Source organism: Homalodisca vitripennis, unplaced genomic scaffold (genome assembly GCF_021130785.1).
Source record: "Homalodisca vitripennis isolate AUS2020 unplaced genomic scaffold, UT_GWSS_2.1 ScUCBcl_7510;HRSCAF=15232, whole genome shotgun sequence".
Lineage (NCBI taxonomy): Eukaryota > Metazoa > Arthropoda > Insecta > Hemiptera > Cicadellidae > Homalodisca > Homalodisca vitripennis.
In genome coordinates this window covers 55,452-63,417 of record NW_025783658.1, presented here as the reverse complement: position 1 = coordinate 63,417, position 7,966 = coordinate 55,452, and positions in this window count along the sequence as shown.

The window sequence follows — 7,966 nt, the reverse complement described above, 5'->3', positions numbered from 1 at the left end:
TCCTAAACAGATTTGATATATGTGATGCGGTAAATTTAATGTGTGGATTTGCATTAAATCCTTCAGTTAGCACTTAATGTCATCGATATCGACTCCACTTAAACGTACTTGGTAATCGTCCAAGTAGATATGTTAGGGGCTCAGAGCTGACTGAAGGAGGCTTAAGGAGCTCGGTGTATAGACTCAAGTTATTTCTTACACTAAATTTTACCTTTCCGCTACTATACTCGTATATGAGACGCCTAGTATCAAAGTCAGCAATCTCCAATTTTTTTCGGTTTTGAGGTTTTGGATGATTATTATTCTATTTGTTCGGTTCTACAAAGAGCAGAAAACGTTAATTTCAAAAATTGGTAATATCCTATCTTTTTTTAATAGTAAAATATGGTGTCAACATCAAAGTCAGCAATCTCCACGCATGTTGAGTTTCAAAATCATCAATCTCCAGCTAAGCCAATTACAGGTGGTTAGAGGGCTTCCCATGATGCATTGCGCATAACTTGTTTATCTGTTCATTTTGGTTGTGTTAGTTGTTCTATAAAAGAAACTAAAAGTTTTCTTTATTTAGTAAGTGAAAATGGATACTTCCTTATCATCTAATACGTCAGTTAGTCCAGTAACTCCAACGAAGACTAGAAAACGGATTAGACAACCCCAGAAGTGGAAAATAAATGTCGCAAAGCAACTAAAGTAAGTATAGACCTACGAACATAACATTCTAGCCTTGGCCTACGAAGTTTAGACTCCTAGCCTAGACATAGAAGTTTTAAATTATTATTAAATTAAGTAAATATAAATAAAACTGCCTCATGTTTTGTAATTAAATAAATTTATTACATTTTCTAAAGTAAGTTGATACATTTTCGTTATTTGCAGATACTCGCCAAAGGCGCTTCCAGAGTTTCCCTCCTGCGGACGCAACACATCATCTTTGAAGTGTGCAACACTACGAATGGTAGATCTCATGAGAGTACACAAACAGTTTTATTCTAAGAAGGATAAAACTGAGCAGGATAACATTATTTTGAGAAATATGACAGTGTCTCCAGTAAATCGAAGACGACCAAAAATAGTCAACATCATCGCAAACAGTTTCAAATCAGGTATTGTGTCAAAAACTCTGATGGAAAAGACATTCCGGTTTGTCAGAAGGCGTTTTTGTAAATTTTTAACGTAACGAGAACCAGAGTTGAATATGTGGCGAAAAAGTTTGCTGCTACTGGAGAGAGTGTTTCTGTAAAGAGAGGCGGTGATCGAAAACAGGCATTGTATAAAGATCGCAAAGAAGGAGTTAATATATTTATATCGGGACTAAAATGTGTGGAATCACGCTACTGCAGAGGTAAAGGTTTCAGGCCGTATTTATGAAGCCATTTAAATATCACAAAGCTTTGGAAAATGTACAACCAACAAGGCCCTGAAAATCTTAAGGTTAAAAAGTCATTATTTCGATAAATTTTCAATAAAAAATTTAATCTTGGTTTTGGTGGTCTTTGAACTGACATTTTTTCAACTTTCATTTCACTTTCTGAACAAATCAAAGCAGAAACTGATATTAGGGAGAAGAATCAACTCATTACTGCTAAACGAGTTCACAAACTTCGGGTTAAAGCTTTTTTTGATGCCCTGAAGAACAATAACCCAGAATTACTGATTTTATCTTTTGACTTACAAAAGAATCTAGTTCTGCAAAAAGTGGCAGATCAGCAGGCGTACTACAGTCGGCAGCTGTACTTGCACAACTTTGAAATAGTGCAGGGACATTCCAAGAGTAAATTAAACTCAGAGAACTGTTTCAGCTACTAATGGACAGAAGATATGTATCCCAAAGGTTCAAACCAGGTAGCCTCAGCTTTGTACCATGAAAAAACACTGTAATGTCACAATTCAAAAATGTTCGACTTATGTCTGATGGCTGCACAGGTCAAAATAAAAGCAAGATATTTCTGACAATGTGTATGAAATGGCTCGCAAAAGATGCACCCAAAAATATAAAGGCTTTAGATTTGTACTTCCCTGTCCGAGGGCATTCGTTTTTGCCCCCCGACAGAGTCTTTGGAAATTTCGAAAAACAGTTTAGAAAGCATGAAATAATAGAAAATACAGATCAATATTAAAGTGTAATAGAGGGTTCAACAAATTTGCCTAAAGTGGGAAGCAATGATGCACTTGTTTACGACTGGCATACAGCAGCCGAAAAATCGTTGAAAAATACTAAATGCTGGCCCTTTCGAATTACCCAAATAAAAAGGATGATTTTAACTAGATCAAAGAAGGGCCCCAAAAATGTGCTTGTGCGTGGGGAGGTCAATTATAGATCTGATTCCGGTTTGTCAAAATTAATCACAAAATCTGACATTAAAGCTTCAAAGATCAGTCCAGATTTGGTAGAAAAAGTGAACTTGGACAAGGTAAGCTTAGCTAAACTAAAAGACGTTGAAAATTTACTGAATGTTCACTATGGAAGCGATTGGCAGAAAAATGGAGCCTTGACCTTCTACAAAGAGGTGCTTTCTACGGCACAAGGACGTCTTGATGTAGAAGAAGATGGGAACGAACAACCACTATGTGAGCCTATGGAAGCAGAGGAATCAGTTCAAGTCATATATATATATATATATATATATATATATATATATATATATATATATATATATATATATATATATAAAAGTATTTAGGCAGTTTTAAATTGTTGCAAGTATAAAGATAGCCTACTTCCCGACAGTGACTATGCTTATTATAGGTTATGTCATCTCGGTTGTTGTTATTTTATTTTGATGAATGCAGTATTAAATCCTAATCCTGGAAAGTTCCAGTTTTGTCTCGTTAAAGTAGATGTGCCGGCGCTACATGCACAAGGAATGAATATTCCGATCAGCCTCGATAAGATGAGATAGTATTTAGTGAAATTACAAATCGACAACTTTATAAAGATAATTCCAGTAATCGATATAAAACACCTTCACTTGAGCTGTTTCTACTAGTACTAAGTGCAGTACTATACTTTAGGAATTAAAACAGCTTAGGGAAGAAAACAAGTACTTGAGGGATGACCTCTGTGATGTGAAATATAGAATTATACTAATTTTACTTCAATTACTACTCTGTCTTTTATCTTGCAATAGGACGATCCAAACATTTGAAATAAATAAAATGATTATTACAATTTGGCAAACAAGCATTAACTCATATAATACTACTCGTACCTGATCCCATCAAACTTCAAGATGTGGATTGTGTTTGAAAGATGTCGGTGCCTTCCCAATTGAACCTGGAACCCGCATGTACGATCAGGATATCAAATAGCCACAAATGTAAACGCAGTTCACGGGTCCTGCTTACCTGCACACAACGTCCCGTTAGTCATAAATAAAAATTGTGTTTTCAATTAAACATCGTTACAAGATCTTCTGTTGTGCTATACATAACCCGCTTGCTTAAATCAGTTACCTTGAGAATAAATACATTTATCAATACCGGATTGATTCGACATCCCAAAATGATTTATATTAACGTACGAAACATTGCCATGTTATAAGCTCGACAATATATCACTGTAAATAATAACAATTTATATAATTATATAGCATTCATATCTTCTCAAATTTTGAACTTCTAATTTTTTAAAGCTTAATTTTTGTGTGCAAATATACAGAAACTGGTTCTTTTATTGTAAGTATAATACTTATCCTAAAATTGTGATGCAAAAGTTCAACTAATATTTAAGAAAGCATAGGGGTGAGAGTTAATAAAATTAAAATCTTCAAATTGTATCTTTGTTGAGTGATTTATAAACAGGCTTAGATCTGGGGTAACATAATTTGTACAAGACCAGTCCTTGTCAATACCTAGCAGAAAATACACAACTTTAAAACTTCTTTTGAGAGTTAGTCTGATGTCCAACAGTAACAAATTACTATATAACGTTTGTACTGAAATAAAACTCGCCATCGTCACTCTTGTGTCTCCCACCGTTTCAAGGTATCTCGCAGGGGTCTGGTGCCAACAGAACTTGTCTGGATTGCGGAGTCTCGAACTTACTTATAGGCAACAACAGATGAGTCAAGAATGGTATAGGACGAGTCCGTAGACGTGTAAGCATCGCTAGTCGGTTTAGAAGAATGTTTTGTCCTTTCAATGCCCTATACTTCTTTCCTTTGTTGAAAGTTTATTTTTGACGATGGAAGGATTGTGAAGGAAACAGGATTTTTCTGGAAATTTGCCATCGTTCAGTGAAACAAAAATTCAGTTACGTACGAAACATTGCCATGTTATACGCTCAACAGTCGTAGGTGGTTGGTATGCAGACGTATTGTGACCTGTAATCTGTGGTTCATTTTTAATGATTAGTGTTGTGTATAGATTTTATAAAGTGCATGTAAATGGTGTGGTAATGGTGTAAATGTGTGTTTATTGTAAATGGTTAATACTGTTATAAAGCATGCAAATAAAACGAAATAAAATAAATGTGTTAGAGTTAGTGAAGTTGACACAAAACTTGGTGGTTGTGATTCCTGAATTAGGCGTGCTACAACGCTTTGGTATGATTTGCTTATTTTAACCTAGTTTGTAATTATGCATTAGGTTAGTTATTTACTTGAAGAAGAGATCATATTGCAGATCTCAAAACGTAGTGTTACTGATTTTTTTCACTGTTGATGGTAAATGTCCGGAAAAATCCTGTTATATATCTTTATTTATGAGTAGGACGTGATCAAAATGCGCAGGTTGGTTCTTGGTTAGTTTTTATATTCGAGAAAATATGGTATTTGCTCTTTAGATTGTTGTAGTTATTCTGCACTTCCACAGTATACACATTCTTTTCTTTTCCAATGGTTGTGACACTAGTGGTGGGGTCAAGGTGGGCACAGACGAGCTAACTGACGAGGCCGATGGCACTACACATCTTAGAGATGTCTGGGATCTCATAGTAACAATGTATGGCCCGCTGTGCCTATCCTTACTAACTGTTCTTTTAGCTTTTTACAAACAATGGACTCATTAGACTAAGAATAATAGCCTTCAATATATTTAGGCTACCGTATTGAGTGATAACAAACGGATTTCTCTTATTTGTAACTTATACGGTAAATAGTATTACCTTTAAGTCACAATACAAATAAAAATTGCATAGTAAGAATAAATAAATAATACTTTGACCATTAGTTTAAGGGTGCCCTGCTAGTGAGGGCTAGGTACCAAAACACGAGTTAAACGGCACGTAGATAACGGAAGCGAGGGAACTAGCACACTGTTTTGCTGCTTTTGTTAGATCAAGTAGATGTTATGAGCAAATTAGATGTCATACGAGTAAACTCAGGTTCATGCACCAGTGTATTGACATTTCACAGATATTTCAACGTTATAATACACAATGCAAAACTAAAACGAAATATTTCTTACACATAAAATTAAATAAATTAAACGAATATATAAGACGATAAAAACAGTTTGCTGCAAGTCGGCGCATGCTCAGTATCCCTAAAATGTAAGGCCTCACGCTTTTCAGTGCTTCTTTTTACTTTTTATGTTAGTTGCACTCATACATCACCTGTTTAGAAAGCTAAGTGAACTGTTATTAGACAATAATTATTCAAAAATTAATAATTATGTATGTTCGTGTTATAAATAAGATATAATTTTAATTATATTGTGTTTAAATAATATGTATCAAAAACTGATATCAGTAAAAAGCAAAAGTAACGTAGAGTTAATTTTAAGTAAAAGTTAATTATTTATTTACCTGAGCTGAAAATAAAAAAAAGAGCAGCTTAATCTTACTTTTTTATCAATGATTCCAGATATAATATGAGTTATATTAGAATGTTATATCGGTGGTTGGTAGGCCTGTCCTACAATAATATTACCAGTAAAGATGGTACCTCAATAAATTTAATAATTGCATGCAGTACAACGCATTCGTCCATGAGGAAAAGTCTGAACGTACATTATTACACCATGCATGTAAAGTACTAACACTTGAACCGGCCTTCACTGTGAGTAAATAATCACTGAGCAATTGCAATGATATAACTTCTTAAGGCAATTTCAGTCCTTCGAAGTCGTACACGATGTCCCGTTGTCACTCACAGAGATTGGTGCACGCCTCTGTTATCTACTTACTGGAGTTAATGTCTCTCCTACCTATGATCGGCAAGACGAACTGATAGGGTAATGCACGCGGGTCCCTTTTTACAATGCTGTCCCTGAACATTTTAAAGATGTCTGTAAGGAAACAATTTTAAAAAAGAGCCATAGGAGGTACATAATAGTTTAGGAATTCTATAATGTTAATAAATTCATCTCTGGCAGTGGGTTTTAAATTGTGAATATATACGAATATTTTCTTATTTGCATTTTTCTTTGTAGATGCTGTGTATTGTGATTTTTCTGATAGCACTGTGATGTTAAGATACATTTAATTAACATTTACTATTGCGATGTATTGTGTTGTACCTTATGCAATAAAACATACTCAAAATTTAAATATTATTATATATAAGTTAGTAGCAATTTTATTTTTAAACAGCCAAACTTGGTTCGGACATGGTTGTACGTGAATAGTTCAATACTATTCAGGATTTTTGTATTATAAGTTTATATATCCTGTGAATGAAAAGAATGAAAAAACAATTTACATATTTTTAAATATTTGAACGAAAAACCTAAAAACCAAGTTTACACAATATAAATTATTAAACTAAAAGCTACGTCCTATAAAGCGTATTTCACTTACTTTAAAGAATGTTTAACTTAATAAAGCTTATTTGTGAAGTATGTATTTGTGTTTGAAGATAAAGGACATGTTCACTATGTTCAGAGTAAAGTTATGAAATGTGAATTCAAGTATCAGAAACAATTGATTTACTAATGTTGAAGTAAGACAACACTATCGAGGAACTTTAGAGAAATCATTTCTGTATGTGTAACTGTATATTAAAAATTATTGATTTATCTTTTATGCAGTGTCGAAGTTCGTAAAACAATACATTTATCTTAAGTGTAAAGTTTAAAAAATAAAGAGAGTCTAAATTTATCCAACATTGAGAAACATGGAAAACTGTGACAACAACAAACGAGCTGACTTTGTTTCTGTTGTCAACTTACTGTTTGTTTACCAGAGTCTCTGCTTCTGATGTGGATCAATAAAATCAGTGTGAATGATTCTTACCGCTTCGCTCAGAGTTACATTTTACCTTCTATAAACAACTAGTGTTTTAAATTATTTATTTTCACGGTTCATAATAATAGGTTCGGTGATATATTAGAAGGGATATCTGAAGTCTCTACCACTAGCCGAATGAATCGGCGTCGATTTATATATTCAGGTATTTACGACTACATTATAACGGCTATACTAAGGCAAGACTAAGTTTGAATCCGTGCCATAGAGGACCAGCATGATACTAACTCGCTAATGATTTAGATGAACTTGGTTCTAGAGTTAGACACTTTTAGGGCTAAAGGAGCCTAATTTAATATTATTAAGGTAAAATCTTTATGTGTTCAAAGCATTAATACTGTTCATTTCTATCTACTTTATAACTCTCTTTTTACGAAGAATATTATGTAACTTCAATTTTTGTTCACTTCTTATTTTTAGTACTGTTTATAATTAGCTTGCTATTAACGCTATTGGTTGTCACGATGGAAGAAAAGAATTTACATCTTTTATCAATGGTAATTTGAACTCAGAGACTTATTTAAATATGCTCCAAAATAAATTCTCCCTGATAATGAGAATCTTTGGCTAAACTTTCTTACTGTCTGGTTTCAGAAGGACTGAGCATCTCCTCACTTTTGAATATAAATACGACAGTACTCTAATGAAATATTCCCTCAAAATGGATTGGTCGAAGGGGGACCGTTGAATGGCCTAAAAGATCTCCTAATTTGTCCCCAATGGACTACTTCCTTTGGAGGCATTTCAAAAATAATGTTTAAAAAACACAACCTCGTGACT